This window comes from Vicugna pacos, chromosome 4 (genome assembly GCF_048564905.1).
Source record: "Vicugna pacos chromosome 4, VicPac4, whole genome shotgun sequence".
Lineage (NCBI taxonomy): Eukaryota > Metazoa > Chordata > Mammalia > Artiodactyla > Camelidae > Vicugna > Vicugna pacos.
In genome coordinates this window covers 72,800,971-72,820,964 of record NC_132990.1, presented here as the reverse complement: position 1 = coordinate 72,820,964, position 19,994 = coordinate 72,800,971, and the positions used below count along the sequence as shown (strand labels likewise).

The window sequence follows — 19,994 nt, the reverse complement described above, 5'->3', positions numbered from 1 at the left end:
CCCCCTCAAGCTCCAACAACAGATGTGAAGAACAGCTGTGATATCTTTCCAACCCTGAGCACATCTGTAGGATGCTTGCACCCCCAAATCAACATTTTTTGTAAGCCACAGCTTCTATAATGCCACACCACACACAAGTCTACCCGGCCACAGGGGATTCACAGGAAACAGCATTCTTGCTGCTCTTTCTAAACCCAGATCATCCACAGGCCTGGAAGGACCTGAAGGCTAAGAGTTGTTATTAGTAAGTGTGCTTCAAACGTTTAGGTCATTCTCTGGAGCCCAATTGTCCTCAACTCTGCTTTTGACTCCCCAGTAATCTAATGTGTCATAAAAGTGTTTTAATATTTTTAAGAACTTTTTACCTGATTATTAAAAAAAAAACACAATCATTGCAGTAAACTTGGAAAACACAGAAAAGTATAAAGAAGAAAATACCATGTATTATCACTTGTATACTTCCAAAGAATAAAAAAATCATTTGTAATCTTGCCATCCTGAAACACATAATTAACATTTTTGCTTATTTCCAACTCGTTTTTCCCATGAACTATTACAGTTAAGATCATGCTGTATATATAATTTTGTATTCTGTATTTTTCAGTAAGAAAACTCATTTCTAGCGGGGAGGGAAGTAGCTCAGTGGTAGACCACATGCTCAACATGCACAAGGGGTTTTGGGTTCAATCCCCATTACCTCCCCTAAAAAGCAAACAACAAAAACTCATTTCTCCATGTTAATAAAAACGCTTCTCAGGATTTTAAATGCCTGCATAATAGTTACTCATTTAGTCAACAGTTTTCCCAGTAACCTTTTAGATTACTGCCCATGTTTCAGTGTGTGAACAACTAGGAATAAATGTATCCAATAATAAGGCAGAGGTTAAGCCAATCAGGTTACATTTGTGCAACGGATACTATGTACCCACTTGAAATAATGATACCGGAAAATACCTACTCACTCGTCCCCTCTGTCATTCCCTGGACCCAGCACCAGGGATGAAGGGCAGCGGTGCTGCTCCTTCTGAGCTGACGCTCCAGGGAAGGAAGCAGACAAAACACAAAGGGCGGTCAGGCCCCACACAAGGGCTTGGAGGTAAATAAACAACCTTTGCTGAGGCAGAAACCAAAAAAACCAGGTGTGGAGAGCTACCTTTAAGAGGGGATCAAGCAAGGCCTCTCTGAGGAAGAGGGAAGGCCACAAAGGAAAAGGAGTTTGACCACTTCTTGGAACTGAAGACGGCAGAGGCTGAGGTTGGAGGCCAGATCACAGGAGTATGTTTTATCTGAAGGGCACTGGAAAGCCACCGAGGGTGGGGATGTCATCTGATGTGCTGGACAGACAAGGCTGGAGCGGAGCAGGAACTGAAGCAGGGAGTAGAGTCAGGAGGCCCAGCCACGCCTGATGGCAGTGGAGGTGGTGAGAAGTGGGTGAATGTGGCATCTATTTGGAGGCAAAAGCAACAGGGCTAGGTGCTGAATTGGGTGTGGGGGGAAAGTAAAAGAAGGAAACATAGATGACGTCTAGGTGCTTGGTTTAAATAAAGAAATTGATGTAGAGACAGGAAAGATTTACAGGGAGGAGAACTGATTTGTAGGAGAATACCAAGAATCCTTTTGGTTAAAGATTGAGACGGCTAAGAGACACCTGAGGGGAGATACAGTCTGGGTAGTGGGAGCTTGAAAGACTGCTCTGAAGCTACAGTTAAAAATTTGGGCATTATAACCACATAGAGGTAGGAGGTAAGGTTGGAGAAAATCCTTAATGCTTGTAAGACCAGTAAGATGGGATGGAAACATGACTTCTATTGACCTTGGCAAACATTCCTGTGAAACAGTAAGGATGAAGCCAGTTTAAAATGAGTGCTGAGGAAGAAAAGACAGACTAGACAAATCTTCAAGAGGTTTTGCTATAAAAGGTAGCAGAGAAAAAGTATGAAAGCTAGACAGGGTAGACAGAGAATGTGAAATCAAGGAACTTTTTTTTTTAAGTGTGAGATATTAGGGTATTTTTTTAATGGTATTGGCAATAAACCAAAAGACAGGAGACTGATGACGTAGGAGGTGGATGGATAAAAGACTGCGGTCCCCGAGGAGGAGGAAGGGGCTAGAATGATCTGAGACACAGGAGGAATCTGACCAGGAACAAGGAGGCAGGCATCACGTTGCATCCAGTGGGGAAGAGACAGGAGACGACTGGTGGGCTTGAAGAGACTGGGCAGAGGTGAGGGCCTTCCTTGCTGGACATGAGGTCACTGGCTCAGAGTGGGAAGAGTGGTGTTATTTATGGAAGGTTTGAAGAAAGATGGTACCATCTACCTTCCCAAAGACTGGGAAAGTGGATTTCCTACAGAGATGTTTTAGCATTTCTCAACAGGATGAAGGGCTAATTTGAGGTTCGTGACTATAAATTTAAAGTAAGACCAGGCAGCTCAATTGTGTGATTTTTTTTTAAACCAATAATGTTCCATTGTCCAGGGGTAAGCCAGGAGGGAAAGAAGAGTTGGTTTCAACTAGGGTTAGAGTTTCCACAGGTGAGTACAAGAGAGGGAGAAAATGTTCAAACTATACGGCTCAGGGGAAAAGGCACGCTGCAACTATTCTTTAAAGGATATACGCATAGGAAAAATTAGAAAATTTTATAACAAAATGCTATTTCTGTGCTGTAAGAGTCTGATTAATCTTTTAAGTTCCAATTTGTGCCTTCCTATGTTTTTCTGAGCTTTCTGCATTAACAATGTATTAGTTATTATAACAGGAAAAATGCACTAAAAGTAATATGTCAGTGAACATCTTTGTTACCAGGGTCTCTCTGCACAAATTATTCTGTTAGGAGCGCTTTCTGGGTGTGAAATGAATAGGGCAAGAGTATAAATGTGCAGGGCTCTTGATAAATTCTGCTGAATTATTTTCCAAAAGCACATTTTATACCCCCATCAGTACTCTGTGTGGCTCTCCAAAATAACACACTAACTGTTAAATAATACCTTGAGGCTTGTTTGCTAACATGACTGCAGAAAATGGCATATTTCACTATCTTTTTTGTATTACTGAGGATGAACTTTTTTTTTTGGCTGCCACACAAAATTAATTTAAACTCACTTAAAAAAAGGTCACTGATTTTAAATTCCACTCACCTTTTGATAGGGGAAGGCAGAGATATAATCGGAAAATGAAAACAAGTGTCAGAAGTCCTGACGACTGGAAGCACTGCTGTGGGTTCAGCGTTTGCTGCCCAGTGATTCCTGTTCTGAAATACTCGGGGCCTGTATTTGCGGTGGGTATTGTTGTCAGCCAATTCTAATCCTGCCCTACATTTTTCTAATCCAATACCGAAAAGGAAACAAGGATTAGAGCCCACTTGAGCATTAAGAATCAAGTCGGTTGGGCTACTCCCTCACAAATAATCCCTGGCAATCACATTTCATCTCCCTTGTAAGTCCTCTTTGTTGGAGAGAAACAATAAAGCCTTCCCAGCTGGTCCAGCTAGCTGGTCTTACTTCTACATACCAAACCCCGCGTCTCTATGGCCAACTGTCCATGCCACCGCCACCTAGTCTGTGTATATGGGACAGGAGACACCAGGGCAGCTTCGACTTCTCCAGATTTATAAGGACCGTGGCTCTGATGGACTCTGCTTCCCTCATGGCCGAAGGGCTAAGAAAGTAGATTCCTTCTCAACCACATCCTCTAGGTCCTGGGTGACTCCCAGACGTAGCCAGTCCCTCCCAAGTCCTGAGAAAAACAGCAGGTGGTCTAGATTACCGGGGACACCTTCAGATGCACCCAGTATATCCTCTGGAGCCCCTTAGCGCAGGCTCTAGGACAGCTGCAAACTCCTCCCCTGGGGAATCCCTGCCCTTACAGCCCTGGCACCCATGTTTGCCCTCGGCAGTGACATGTGTCAGGGCACCTAAGCCCACGGCCCACCAAACCATCTCAAATAGCACGACTAATACGACATGGGCTGGAAGCTTGGGAGAAGTGGGAGCATCACCAAAGGCCTCTGAACCATGGGGGCTTCAAGCAGTCTACGCTCTGCAGCCCCAGAGCTCCATGCTGCCCGACACATGCACCTGGAGAAGCACCTCCACCCTGCTGAGGCACTTAATGGAGTGAAAACTCCAGCCACAACTGCCCTCCTCTTTGACAGTACAGGGAATTTCCAGTTATTGCAGCTCAATAGGGGCAGTTCTGAAAGGTACCCTCTTGAATAACCCCCAGTGGTGTGAGGGTACAAGGCTAGTTACTCAGGCAAAGGTCACTACCAACCCTTATGACTAAGGAAAAATGCCTGGGAAGCACTAAAGTTAAACCAGGGAAAATCCATGTTGAGGCATTTGTTAGCTGTGGAACTTGAGCAAGTATAAAACATTTTAGGCTTCAGTTTTCTCATCTGCAAAATTAAAATTGTAATACTCTAATGACCTGTTGTGAAGATTAATGAGCCAAATGCCTGGTAAGATATCTGGCACATATGAGGCACTCGACAAAAGGCGCCTATTGTGATGACACTGTAAAACTCTATTAAAAGGAAATACAGGGTTCCGGTCAAGATGGCAGAGTGGTAGGACCATGAGCTTGCCTCTCTTCGTGACTACAACGAAACCACAACTGAATGCTACACAACCATAGGAAAAAGACTGGAACATAGCGAAAAAGATCTTCTGCAACTGGAAACATAAAGAGGGAACCACAGCACGATGGTAGGAGGGGTGTGCTCACGGTATAATTGGGCCCCAAACCCCCAGGGTGGGCAACCCACAAGCTGAAGATTTATTAAGTTGCAGAGACCGTCCCACAGGAGTGAGAGCTCTAAGCCCCAAGTCAGGCTTCCCAGCTTGGGTCCTGGCACTGGGAAGAGAAGCAGAGCCCAGGACATGTGGCTTTGAAGGCCAGAGGGGCTTGGGTCCGGGAACCCCACGGGACTGGGGGAAATGGAGACTCAGAGGCAGTGATTTCATAGGAACCTGGGTCAGACCTGCCTGCTGGATTTGGAGGGTCTCCTGGGGACTTGGGGGACAGCTGTGGGTCACTCAGGGGACATAAAAACTGGTGGCAGACATGCCGGGAGTGTTAATCTACATGTTCTTTCCTGGAGGCTGACATCTTGATTAGATCATTAACACCAAGACCTAGCCCCACCCAACAGCCTGCAGGGAAGCCTCAGGCCAAACAACACAGCGCACTTCCTAAGCCACAAAGGCCTCTAGACACAGCCCCACCCACAGAGGTCCAGGACCAAGCCTCACCCTGCAGTGGGCAGGCACTGGCTCCTCATGCCAGGAAACCTGCACAAGCCTCTAGTCCAACTTCATCCACCAGGGGCAAATACTAGAAATAAGAAAACAATAATCCCAAAGCCTGTGGAAGGAATCTACAAACACACAGAAAGAGACAATATGAGGCGGCAAAGGAATATCTCCCAGGCCAAAGCACAAGATAAAATCCCAGAAGAAGAAATAAGTGATGAGGAGATAGGCAATTTATCTAAGAAAGAGTTTAAAGTAATGATAGCCAAGATGTTCAGAGAACTCAAGAGGAGTATAGATGCACAGAGCGAAGTTTTTAGCTAAGAATTGAAAAATATGAAGAATACCCAGAGCTGAAGAATAAAATCATTGAAATGAATAATACACTAGCAGGAACCAAGAATAGGCTAACTGAAGCAGAAGAACAGATCAGTGAGCTAGAAGACAAATTAGTGGAAATCACTACTGCAGAACAGAAAAAAGGAAATATATATTTAAAATACAGTTTCAAAGTAATCACAAAATATTTAGATATTAAACTCTACAGGTATTTCACCAAAAACTTCTAAACTTCTTTCACCCACAATAAACGTGAATACGTTCTGGAATAATGGCACCAACTCATCAATGTATATAAATCTTAAATGCAAATATAAAATTGAACAGAAGCCCCTTTATGGCCCTTCTGAGGAGACAAGTGACCTCTGTGTATCTAAGAAGAGATGCATTAATGCTGAAGCACAAGGGGGGACCCCAGGAAGTAAGGTATTTCATGTCACCCCAGACATAGGACTGTATTATCACACTGCTATTACTCAACAGTGTTCTGAGAATTCACTTAGACAAGAAAACAAAATAAGGTATAATATTGGTAAGAAGGATACAGAGTATCTGTCTGCAGAAATCATGGGAATCAACTGAACAACTATTAGAAACATTAGAACCTTCAGTCAGGTGGCAGCTACAAAATAAACACTTTATAAAAGCCAAGAGGACTTTTATGTGGCAACAGTAACCAGACATAGGAAGACAGCTCCACTGTTTACCAGTGCACACCAGGCTGGGACTCCACACCCCGTCCTTTCCACTCTACGCAATGCTGGTAATTCCACTCTGAAGCAACAGCAAGTCTGTTCCTCTTTCCCTGACAGCGCTTCAGATATCTGAAGGCACAACCAAGTCTCTCTGAATGGCTCTGGGCTGAAGATCCTCCTTGCTAAGCAAATGCATTTTCCCAGGTGGAGTAAGTTAAGGCTAAACAAAACAGGAGGAAATGGTCCTACTACTTGAAAACAAGCCTTCCTGCTACTCTCAAGATCCTTCCCTTAGAAATACCCACATACACAGAAACTATTGGTAACTAACTACAAACCACTTCAATTTTTTTGCGTTTTTGATGTTTTTAATAATAAAGAAGTAGCATGTTCTTGTTGAAAATCAGCAATAGAGATGTATAAATACAACGTGAAATTCGCCTCCTTATCCCCACACTTGAAGGGAAATAACCACTAAGGGTTTAGGGGCAACCTTCCAGATCTTTTCCATGTACATACACGCACGCGTGGGACTGTAAGCATGTGGCTCCTGGGCAGAGGTCTGGGAAGTAAAATAAGTTTCAATGATTCCACTTCTTTGGTGCTTAACACTTATGTTGGAAAGAAACTTAGAGACCGTCTAAGGCCAGAGTCGAGGTTCCTCGTTTTGGGATTGAGATACTCCTGCAAAACACAGCCATCTGGAGTGGGCAAGGCTACTGACTGGTCATTCCAGAATGAGCAGAAACAGGTCTCTGGTTCCCCATCCAGATGCTCTTCCCACTAAACTTACTGTCTCCTGGGCACTGGCGTGGACTGGACTCTGAAATTGAACCGGGTGTGCCTTTCTTTGATATGATGCAATGATTACCTTGACAAAGTGAAGCAAAATAATTTACGTGAGTTTTGGAGTCAGGTGGTTAAGGTCCAAATCCCTGCTCCTCTACTTACTAGCTGTGACTTTGGGCAAGTTATTAAATCTCTGTGCCAGTTTCCTCATCTGTAAAACTGGGATGACCACACACGCCTCATAGTTATTGAGAGGATTAAATGGGTTAATGTGGGTAAAGCTCTTAGTTCAGTCTTAGAATGGTACTTGGCACCATCAGCATCTTTTTAAAATGGCATTTGACCTTTGTAATAAGGGATAATCCAGTGATTTCAAATTGGTTTCTTTTGCTCCTCCATGAAGTTTGTGACATGTCTCCCATTTTCCAGTTTGTTTCTCTGTGTATACATTCTTTAATCCATTCAACAATGATGATTCATTGAACACCTGCTATGTGCCAGACATCCTTCCAGGAAAGACCCCGATGAAGAAGCTAAACAAGATTCCTGCTCCTAAGATGCTTATACCTGATGCGGAGGGGGAGAAACAACCAAAAAACACAAGAAAATAAACAAGGTCATTCTAAAAAATGACACATATTGCGGTCTTTCCAATGGTCCTCGGAGGACCTTCTGTCAAACCTCCATCACACTCCAGAGGTGATGGGAGGAACCAACCCTGTGAAGATCTGGGGGGATAGTTTTCCAGGTATAGGAAGAACAGGTGCGAAGTCCCCAAGTCAGGATCAAGGATGGGACAGTCTAGGAAGAGAGGGACTTGGCAAACTTGGGAAGGGAGAGAGTCAGGCTGCACTTGGGGCAGTGGTGCCCGAGTCTCACTTTACTTGCTGAGGATGCCACAAGTCACTCACTGTATTCGGCTTCTTGAACACTAAGCCTCATTCATTCACTTTCAAACATGACAGCTCCCTTCCCATCCCGACACCCTCATTCCCGCCCATCTCTGGCATCTGGCATAAAATAATGACTTAGCAAATGCCTGCAGAATGAATGAACCTCCCAAGTGGCATAACTGCACACTGCTTGCTGGGAGAGGAATGAGCCATTCTGCTCATGGCTGAATAAGGTGACCCCCTGCACCCGGAGATCTGTGCAACCACCTACACACACCCATCCCGGGGCCACCACCCTCCTGACACCCCCAAGCTTCAGAACCCCCAATGCATAAGTCTCAGAGATTCTTTCACAGGGATTTCTGAGAGAGAGATCTCTTCTTCTTGAGGAACATGACAGGTAAACTATGGCTGTCCTGGCCAGTCCAATTTTACAAGCCAGAAGGATCTAGAAATGTTCTTCCCTGAACTGTTCACTCAAATTCAGTGAGAAGTGTGGTAGTGTGTGGATGTACAGATACAAACGCTCATATCCAAAGCTTCTGCCATCCTAGCATCTTTCTATACACTCATTTTTAACCAGTGTCTGAGATATCGCAGCCTTAGCCAACATACTTTTAAAAGCTCATATTAGAGGAAAAACTCAAGCAATAATTCAGTCTCAATAAGGAAAAAGTGCCCACAATAATAATAGTAGTATCAGTTATTTGAGACTCACTACATGGAATACATTGTCCGATACATTTTCCATGCATCCTTTCATTTAAAGCTCACAGCAACCCTCAGAGATCAATACTATAATCACTTCCATTTTACAAAGGAGGAAACTTAGGCCCATAGGAGAGAAGTGTCTAGCAATTGCACAATAAAATGCCGATAACCATGTGAAGTCTATGGAGGTTATAAAAAAATATAGAAATCAATTTCTTGACCTCAAGGAACCTACAGTCTAATCTGGGAAAGAAGGCATTACACCTGAAGCATAAGCTAAAAGTCACTAGAGGCCTCACACAGTGCTCGTAGGAATGTAAAATGGTGCAGCTGCTGGGGAAACGGTCTGGCAGTTCCTCAAACAAATGAAGAGCTGCCATGTGATTCAGCAATTCCACTTCTAGACACATACCCACGAGAGGTGAAAACACAGGTCTCCACAGCAACTTACCCATAATCGCCAAAAAGTAGAAAACCACCCAAATGTCCACCAACCTGATGAATGGATAAATAAACATGGTACACTCAGACAATGGAATGTTACTGTCATAAAAAGGAGTGAAGTACTGAAACGTGTGACAATATGGATGAGTCTTTAAAACATGCGAAGTCAAGGAAGCCAGTCACAGAGGACCACGTGATGTGCGATCCCAATCGTACAAAACATCCAGAACATGCGAGTCCACAGAGACCGAAAGCGGATGAGTCGTTGCCTAGACAGGAGGGATGGAGAAGTTGGAAGTGATGCCTAAGGAGAACAGAGTTTCCTTCTAGGGTAACTAAAGTGTTTTAAAATGGACAGTGCTGATGGATGCACAATTCTGTGAATATATTAAAAGCCACTGAATGAATCCTACACTTTAAGTGGGTGAATGGTATCGTATGTGAATTACATCTCAAGAAAGTGGTTTTTAAAAACTCATCAGAGAATTTTTAGATAAAAACTTCAAATTCAAAAACCAAATGCAGTTTTGCTTAATTTGGAACAGTTCCATAGTGTCTTCATTTGAAGACAACTTGGCTTATCCTTATAAAATATTAGTTATCTAAAATTGTAGTTTACTATAATTTTGTATCTAAATTGTCCTTTGCAGAAGTGAGAGAGACCAAAATAGAGGCCATAAATTGTCAGGCACAGGGCAAGAACAGGGTACTGCTCCCTCTAACTGTTGAAAGACAATTGCTTAATCTGAGAATGTTCCTATTGAAGTTTGCTCATTGGGCGGTGGGATGGGGAGAGAGAGGAGGAGGTCACAAGCATCAGAAAGTGTGGAGATGGGTGAACAATGGCTTGATCACGCTGCCTTGGTCAGCGCACCCAGAGGCTGCATAAGACTCAAATGTCCAAAGTTATGACATCCGAAACTTGGGCTGCTGCCAACATCTGAGAGGAGTGTGTTACGACCAATGCCTGCTTTTTGAGAAACCAAACCCTAACCTCAGACCCGTCAAGATGCTGGACAGAGTTACAGGAATGACTCTTTACTTTCTCTTTCACAGGAAATCCTCATTTTCTTTTCTTTTTTTTTAATAAATTTATTTTTATTTTTTTATTTTTATTTTTTAACATTTTTTATTGATTTATAATCATTTTAGGAAATCCTCATTTTCAATCTTACTTTCCCTACTGTCTTTCCTAAAGTGCAGAGCCAGAAGGTTAAGGCGCTAGAAGGTCTCTAAAACAAAGCCTCAGGGACCTGACAACTTTGATTAGTAGAAAGAAAATCTCAAACTGGGGACAAAAAGAGGTTAGAAATACGAGCTCCCGGTCATCCTGTAGATGCAAGTCACTTCCCCTCAGTTCCAAAACAGCTATTTCCTTCTTCCTAAGGTTGCCTACAACTTGGATAAAAGGAGCTGTGAAGTTACCAAATAGACACAAATAGAAGAATCAATGAAAAATGGAAACCAAAACAATTCACCTCTTCTTAAAATCATAGCTTATAATAGTAAGTACTATTCAGTTATATTAATATTTTGAAACAAAAAGACCAAACAAAGACACAAAATGGTGAAATGGCAATTAATCTTCCAGGGCAGAAAGTGCTACTATTTCTCATAAGTATTGTTGAAGAAGACTTTCTTTTTATAAAGAAAGGACTCAAGAATGAGGGTCATTTTTATACAAGATAATGATAAGTTTGCAGTTATTTGGGAAGCATTTTACATTTGAGAGAGAAAGAGAGAGAGAGAGAGAGAGAACACACTGTCCCCACGCATTCCCAACAGCAGCAGACCTCATCTGTTAATACTCTCTTCGCCTTCCAGCCTATACCTGTTTTCTCTGCAAAGCCCTTGTCCTCCTCCTACACAGATTCCATGACGACTGCAGAACCTCCTCCTTGAATTGCAGGGATGGAGAACAGGTATCTATCTCGATCCTGGCCCAAGATGGGGCCAGTATCTTAAATTGGTAGATGTAGCATTTAATGATTCCAAATCACATTCTTGACTCAAATAGGAGTTTCCCTAAGGACTAAATGATTAGGGAAAATATACTTTGGAAAGAGGGGGAAAGAATGGAATGTCTCCTATAATCTCAGAAACCGAGAGCAGACAGAAGATGGTCTAGTCCAATGGTTCTCAATGGGGAGTGATTTTGCTCCTAAGGGGATATTCAGCAATATCTGGAGGACTTTGAAAAATTATTTTGGTGGTTTTTTGTTTTTGCTTGTTTTTGTTTTTTTTGGGGGGGGGGAGGTAATTAGGTTTATTTACTTATTTATTTTGATGGTGGTACTGGGGATTGAACCCAGGACCTTGTGCATGTTAAGCACACATACTCTACTACTGAGCTATATGCCCCGACCCCGGAGGCCTTTTTGATTGTCATGATTGGAGGGTGCTATGGGTATCTAGTGGGGAGAGACCAGGGTTGCTGCTAAACATCCTACAACACACAGGCTCAGACAGCCCCAAATAACAGTGCCAAGGATGAGAAACCCTGATCTGGTCCATTTTATAAGGAAACCGAACCTGAGAGAGATCAAGTGACTTGTCTGTGACAGTGGTGATAGAAATCATCTTACTTTCAAGGTCCAAGATTCTGACCAGCCCAATCTATTCTGCTCTAAGATTTAACCTGCCTCAGGTCTGAGATATTATAAAATGTTTAATCTCACATAGCATGACAAGGCCACAGGTCAAGTTCCCTCTGGAACCATCCAAACAGCCATTCTGTTCAACTGACAGATGACAAAAGCCTCAGGAAGCTTTCTGAAGGCAGGAAGCACCCTCCCACACACACAAAGGTCTAAAGGAGGGCTGTTACCTTTTCCCAAATCTAGGGAACTGGTTACAATAAGATACCAGGAAAAAAAAACATCCTGTTGGGATCTGGGCTCCGAACCAAGCACAGGAAAAGGGTGGAGCTCCAAAGAGAAGAAACAGTGAAAATCCAGAAGAAATAAATGGCTGAGTTTGCACAAATGTGTACAATGTGGAACATGAATAGGGACTACAAAAAAATAAAATTAAAAAAGAATTATTAGAAAATTGTAAAGAACATGATAGCAGAAATTTAAAATTAAAAAGGAGGGTAAGGTAAGAAATAACAAGTGATGGCAAAGATGTGGAGAAAAGGAAACTCTCATAGTCTTGGTAGGAGTATAAACTGGTGCAGCCACTATGGAAAGCAGTCTGAAGAATCCTCAAAATATTTTAAATATTTAATATTAAGAATAAAACTACCATATGATCCAGCTATCCCACCACTGGGTATTTATCCAAGGAATACAAAAAAGCAATTCAAAAAGATACACGCATCCCTAAGGTCACAGCAGCATTATTTACAATAGCCAAGAAATGGTAACAAACTGTCTATTCCATCAACAGATAAATGGATAAAGATGTGGTATACACACACACACAATGGAATACTACTCAGCCATAAAAAAGATGAAATATTTCCATTTGTGAGAACATGGATGGAACTTGAGGGTATCATGCTAAGTGAAAATAAGTCAGACAGATAAAGACAAATACTGTATGATTTCATTCATATGTGGAATATAAAAAAACAAACAAAATCAGTGAACAAACCAAACCAAAGAAAAACAAACATGTAGAAACAAAGAACAGAGTATGGTTGGCAGAGGGGAAGGGGTGGTGGTGGGGGAGGTGAAATGGGTAAAGGGGATCAACCATAGATTGATGGAAATGGTAACTAAATTTTTGGTGGTGAGCACACAGTGGTGTACACAGAAGTAGAAACAGTGCTGTACACATGAGACTTCTATAATGTTATAAACTAATGTCACCTCAATAAAAAATTAATTAAAAAATGCAACAGTGAGGAAGAGGGAGGCAATATAACAGACTTCTGGGTTGAGAGGTCATTTGTTCATCAAGGGTGCAGGAGAAAGACGGATCATTTTTTGTATATGTTGGTTGAAAAAATTAAAAAATAAACAAAAATTTAAAAAATTAAATTAAGTAGAAGAGTTAGAAGGTAAAGTTGAGGAAATCTCCTGGAGGACACAGCAAAGAGCCAAAGAGAGAAATAACTGAAGAGAAAAGGTAAGAAAATTAAAGGACCAGTCTAAGAGATTCAACATCTGAGTAGGAGGAATTTCACCAAGAAAAAATAGAGGAGAAGAAATCATTGTGAAAGTATTTAAGAAATGTTCCCAGAAGTAAATAGCATAAGTTGCCAGACTGAAGGGGCCCAGTGAATGTGTAGCAAACCGTGGTCCACGGGCCAAATTCAGCCTGCAGCCTGTTTCTGTACAGACCTTAAGCTAAGAACAGCCTTTACACTTTTAAAGGGTTAGGGAAGTCGCAGAGATCATACATGGACCACAAAAACTTTATTTAAACACATGGCCCTTCACAGAAAAAGTTTTCAGACCCAGCTCTTGCCCAATGGATAAGAACAAATACCAAGGCTAATTGCTATGAAAGTCCAGAACACTGGGGACGGCATGAAAATTTCAGAGGGGATACAATGGGATGTGTACAAAAGATTAGGACTCCAGTGGCTTCCAACTTCTCAAAGGCAGCACTGGAAATTAACTGGAGCCAAGTCTTCAAAATTCAAAGGAAAACAATTTCCAATTTAGAATTTCATGCTCTTTCAAACCATCAATGAAGTATGAGGGTAAAATAGATATTTTCAGACAAACAAGGTCTCTATAAAATGACTCTTCTTTTCCCAGAAGCTCCAGGGATATGAGCTCCACCAAAACAGGAGAGAGTAAACAAAGAAAGGAAGACACGAAATATAGGAGACAGGACGATTCAAAACAGGAGAGGTAAGAAAAATCCCAGGAGGGGGCGGCATGGAAGTCCAGGCTAACGGGGATGCACTGGAGAAAGACACCTGGTCTCTGCGGGAACTTGGCTTTATTTTTGCCACGTGTTACCACGTCCAGCGCTCTTCATTCTGTTGTGTAGAACCAGGTTTCCCTGTCAGATCATGTCGTGTAGTGCAGATCTGCTGGTGATGAATTCTTTCAACTTATTTTTTTTTAATGTCTGAAAGTGTTTAATTTGCTTTGTTGCTGAAGGATATAGTCTCTGGGTATAAAATTCTAGGTTAATATTTTGTATACCTCAGCCCTTTAAAGATACTGATTGCTCTGCTGCCTTCTAGCTTACATGGTTTCTGACAAGAAATCTGCTGCTGTCCTTATTCTGTTCTATGGGTAATGTGTCTTTGCTCGCTGGCTAATTACTTTTCTTTCCTTTTTCTTTTTATTATTAATTTTAAGCAGTTTTGGTTATGGTGTGCCTTGGCATAGATTTCTTCATGTTTCTTATGCTTGGGGTTCATTGAATTTCTTGGATCTGAGTTTATAGTTCTCATTAAATTTGGAAAATGTTCAGCTATTACTTCTTCAAATTTCTGACCACACACCTCGCCTTTCTTTTCACTTGTCTATTATTAGGCTCCTTGAAGTCGTCCCAGTTTGCTGATACTTTCTTGGTTTTTTTCCTCCAATCTTTTTTCTATGTTTCACTTTGAATAGTTTCTATTGCTTTGACTTCAAGTTCACTAATTTTTTCTTCTGCAATGTCTAACCCATAACCTTAACCTTTAGTAAAAAGCATTTGTGTAGAGAGATTAAAAACAGAGACACCAAGAGGTTGACAATTGTGAAATCTGGGTAGAAGGTAGGTTGGTAATCATTATACTATTCTTTCAACTTTCCAATATGCTAGAAATTTTCTTTGTAAGGGGTGGGTGGGAGGAACAGAGGAAGAATGAGTATTACCTCTCCACGAGACACTGACCAGATCTTTCAGTCTCAGTGAAAGCCTGGAAAACCTCATTACTCTCACTTGAGTTTCAAAGTTCCTTAATAAAAGATAAGTATAGGAGAGAGAGACAGAGATACCTCACGACACAATCAAAACAGGAAAGTTCCAGGTGATCCACCCCTCCAAGATTATCTGAGGGAAAGCAAATCAGAAAACTCTCAGTGGCCACATGACTGCTTCATCTTAAAATCCTGAAGTGCTTTTATCCAAAACATGATGAGGTCTGTTGACTGAGTAATTTTAAGGGGTTTGCCTCACAGTGGTCTATTGTTGAAAGGCTACCAGTGTGAAATACACACAGAACAGAGGAGCCTCTTGCTCAGCTCCAATGTTTTATTATCCTCAAGTCCCTAGCAACTGGTACCAACAATATGGATGTGTCCAGAGACCAGGGATGTGCCTCTCTCCTCCATCTCCTGGCTACATCAATGCTCAGGAAGATGGGTGGAAAAAACTATGAGGAAGAGGGTCAGCAATCCTTCTTCACCCCATCACTCCCAGAATAGGGGCTCTGAAGACCATCTAAGCCTAAAGGGTCTTTCCTTTTACCCTCAGTTGCCAAACAGAAGCAACTTTGTCCCCACTGACATTAAGGGAAGTTCATGAGGATCATCAGTGACTGGATTAGAATCAACTGCAAAGTCCTGAGCTTCCCCTAAGGGCAGTATAAGCAGCCTCCCCGCCCTCGCGATTGTTAACACTCCTAGTAGCTTATTGTCACGGTGAATCTACGCTGGCACAGAACATGGAAACAATACTGTGTGTCCCCAACAGCCACTGAGCAGGAAAAAGATCAGCCAATGCCATTCATCCAGCAGACTAGTATACCCTGACTTCCTGCTCTGGATGAGTCTGGACGAGATGCTCCCACGTGTCTCCCCAGAGCCATTATTCTATGATTTGATGGCATCTTGACACAGTATAACACTCAAACCCTCAGAGCCTTGCACTATGACTGACTATAATCATTTCCTCAAAATAATCCTGAACAATGAGGTTCAGACAGGCAAGGACTGACTTTAAGACACAAGTGAAACACCATGGTGAGAAGTCCTGAAAAGTTTCCAGCTGCCAAGCTCCCCAGCCTGGAGAGTGGAGACTCATTCCTGAACGAAGGCTCCGGGCTGCCAGCTCAAGGTTGCTTTGGGATGATTTGGGGTGCGGGGAGAGCTCCTGGAGTCACAAAATCGTAGTCGTTGCTCTGCTGGCCTTCGTTCCTGTCTGACTCTCAAGCCTGCTGGCCACTCGGTGCCTGGCTATAAATGTCAGCGTCCCTCTGCTCACCCTGCACCCTCTCCTCTGTGATCTGACCCCCTCTTACAGCTTCCATCACCTTATGACACCCCAACCCCAATCTCCAGCCCAGACCTGCAGCACATCTGCCCTTAGACAGTCCATAAGCACCAGAAGCACAACACCTACAAAAGCAAATCTTCCCAGCAAAACCATTTCTTCTCTTTCTTTCATATCTCAGTGAATGGGGGGCAGCCTTCCAATAGGCTGCCCAAGTCAGAAAACTGGGAATCTTTCCCAACTTCTTCTTCTCATCCTCTGCATCCAATTAATCACCAAAACCTGCCACTTCTACCTCTGAAGACTCCTTCAAGTCACTTTTCTTTTCTCCATCCCTGGCAGAGGTCAACATTCTCACCACCACCATCTCCAGCCTGGACCACCTCAGCAGCTTCTAACTGCTTCATCCATTCTCCACACAGCAATCAAGGATCTTTCTAAGCTAAATCCTAACCATGTCTTGCCCTGACTTAAAACCTTCAGTGGCATCCCACTGCTCTTGGAATAAAGATACAAGTCCTTTGCAAGGACAGGAAAGCCCTGAGCACCTCTGTAACTTCTCTCTGCACACTCTCTTGCCCCCCAGCTCCAGACAGGCTGAACCTTTCTATTTTCTTGCCAAGCCTGGACATTTCTCTGTGTGACTTACTTTCACCCAGGTCCCATCCACACACACCACTCCTCTCCTGGCCAACTCCTCCACATCCTCCAGGTCTCCCTCAGCCTCTCTCACTCCGCAGGCCTTACTGGGGGCTCTGCCACGTGCTCCAGTATCATCACAACATTGCCCCCCAATGTATTACTACTGCCTGTCTGAATCCCACTAGGACCAGGTCTCCATAAACACCACTCCGTCTGCTGCCCTTAGCACAGCTTCTGGTACATCGGAGAGATGGCATAAATATTGGTTAAAAAAATAAAAACTCTTGGTCCCAGAGCCCTCTGAAGCATGCTGAAATGGAAAGAAGTCATGATATACGGTCCTGGATTTCTCTGACATCTCAGGAGTCCTCCAAGCAAGAGTGATGGCTGGAGACTGTGATTCAAATCCGTATCTTCAACTAGGCCCCAATGATTCTTTGTAAATGTGTTTGCTTTTCTCTACTTTTCTCCATATCCCTCCAAATATTTTGTTCCCAAGAATATAATAGGCTTTTCTAGTGTGACAACTACTTAATATCTCATTCACTTCCTACAAGGTCAGCTCTTAGGCCAAGTAATTAATAGGCGTTTAAAGTGAAATATCAATGGCACATAAGAAAGAAAGGAATATTGGAAACCTTCCCTATTGGATCTTATGATTTGAGCCTTTAGTAGTTACTCTTACTTCAGAGCCCCAGAGGCATTATTAAGATCAGATCAGCATAAATCAGAAGCAAGTTGCCTTGTTTTAACCAACACAAACTTCCCCAAAGGGCACTGAGTGGGCAACAGCTGGCTATTGTCTGGTGATTATTAAACCCTGCGTCTATCAAAAAAATTTTTTTAATTTAATTAAAAAAAAAAGCATGGGGGGAAAAATGCAAGTAAAACTCATACTTGCTGAAATTAAAATGAAGTCCTGGATACCTCACCCGAACTTTAGCTCTAGCAACAGCCCTGCTCAGAAGCAACTGACTGAAGCAATCAAGTAAGAGGATCACGCTGGGGATTCTCCCAGCACTTCCCATGGAGGCGAGCCACAGGACTCAGGTTCAAGATTTATGGCTGCTGAGGGCCAGTGATAACTATAAAATTTGGCCTGACTACTTCACTAAAGAAAAGAGTCTTCATTAGCTGCCAAACACCTGTTTGTCTAAGAGGTGCTGTGTGCCAGAAATGCCGGGGGGAAAATCTTCCAGTGCACGGTCAAAAGGCCCTTTTTGGGTCCTGTGGCAGATATACTCTCTTACGTCTGATGGATAACACATGGATGATACCTGAGTCCCAAACTGCTTATGGAAATTCTATCCCAAATTAAACTACTTATCACCCCATCCTGAGTGACATCTACTCCAAAACAAAGAGGACTATATTTAAAAATAAATGGCAAGAATACTGCATATTGAAAACTATGGAGGGGAAGACCGTATGGGATTCAACCAAAGCTGTACTCAAACGAAAATTCATATCCTTAGATGCTTTCATTGGAAACAAATTAACCACACATTTGATTCAAGAAATTAGAATAAGAACACACACACACACACACACACACACACCCCCCATATAAGGAAGAAACTGATTTCCTTAAAAAAGACAATTAAAATAGACAAATTAAAATCTCTAGCAAGTATTTCCACAAAAATAATACCAACAGGGTAGAATGACATCAAAACTACTGATGCACAAGAGATTTTTTTAAATTATACAAATTTAATTTAAAGTTAATAAATTTGAAATTTTTAAGTTAAAAGGTCCATTTTATAAGAAAATAGAAATTGCCAAAATTGATTCAAGCAGCAGCAGAAAGCCTGAATAAACAAACAGCAATCAAATAAATTTAAAAGGCTGTCAAATATTTATTCTTTTCCTCCTAGAAAGCAAGAAATTCAAATAGTTTTATGGATAAATAATTTCTAACATTCAGGGAAAGAAATATTCATGTTATTTGATCTATTCTGGAACACACAAAAAAATGAGAAACTTCTCAATTTATTTGAGGAAGGAGAAATTCTGAAGCAGAAGATCTGAAAAAGATGAGAGAAAGAGAGAGGGAGGGAGAGAAGTAATACATAGATAAAATATAATATTCAATTATTCATTCCAAATATTTATTGAGTGCCTACTGTGTACCAGCACTGCTCTAGGTGCTGGGGACACAGCGGTGAACAAAACAAAGTCTACGCTCTCATGGAGCTTACATCTGGCTGGTGGAGGCAGAGATAAACAAATAAACCCGTACATATGAAATGGCAGATGGGACGATGCAGCCTAGTGAGAAAGATTAGAAATTACAGAGGAAAGCACGGGAAATTTTCCATTTTCTATGAAGTAGTCAAAGGAGACCTCACTGGTGAGGTGGCATTTGACCAGAGACATAAAGGAATTAAGGGAACAAGTGTGCAGAGACCTGAAGAACATTTCATACGTTAGGGAACAACAAATGCAAAGCCCTGAGGGGGAACATACTTGGAATGATCAAAGAACAGCAAGAAGGTTCCCATACTAATAAATGCAGATGCAAAAATAAGAAGTAGAATTTAATGATATAGAAAAAGAATAGTGTACGTTAATCAAGTAAAGTTTATTACGGAAATTCATATTTTCTGATGTCTGGTCATGCCTGCCCTGTTCAGCCCCACAGCTCCCAGCTAGTCAATTCCTGCTTCATGGTGGGAACTCCGACTGACAGTTTGAATAAACCAGACACCTCACATGTGTCATGTAAATTAAAAAAAAGAAAGAAATTCAATAATTGCTCAATATTATAATTAATTAATTATATTATATTACCAGATTAAATTAGAAAAACTATATGATCCTTTCAAAAGTCCTGATTTTAAAAATAGAACAAAAACTCTCTTAGTAAGCTGGAACTAAAAAGAAGTAACTTACATATCACTCCCTCAGGGAAGCTTTCTCTCACCTCCCCAGTCTTACACTATACTAGTGCCCTGTATCATTTCTTTCTAATTCTTATCATAATTGTAACAAATGAATTATCTGTGTTAACTGTAAGACTATCATGTTAGAATCCTTTAAAAAAAAGTGAGACACTTCAAAATATGACACTTTTAATTATTAAACTAGGAATGAAGATACAACGGGATCGTTCAAAA

The 19,994-nt window shown here is 41.8% G+C and overlaps 1 protein-coding gene across 2 annotated transcripts in view; it reads right to left on the bottom strand.

The window, feature by feature from the left end:
- The window catches only part of STXBP1 (syntaxin binding protein 1), a 62,284-nt gene that overhangs the window by 33,081 nt on the left and 9,209 nt on the right, over positions 1-19,994 (bottom strand). The window lies entirely within an intron of this gene.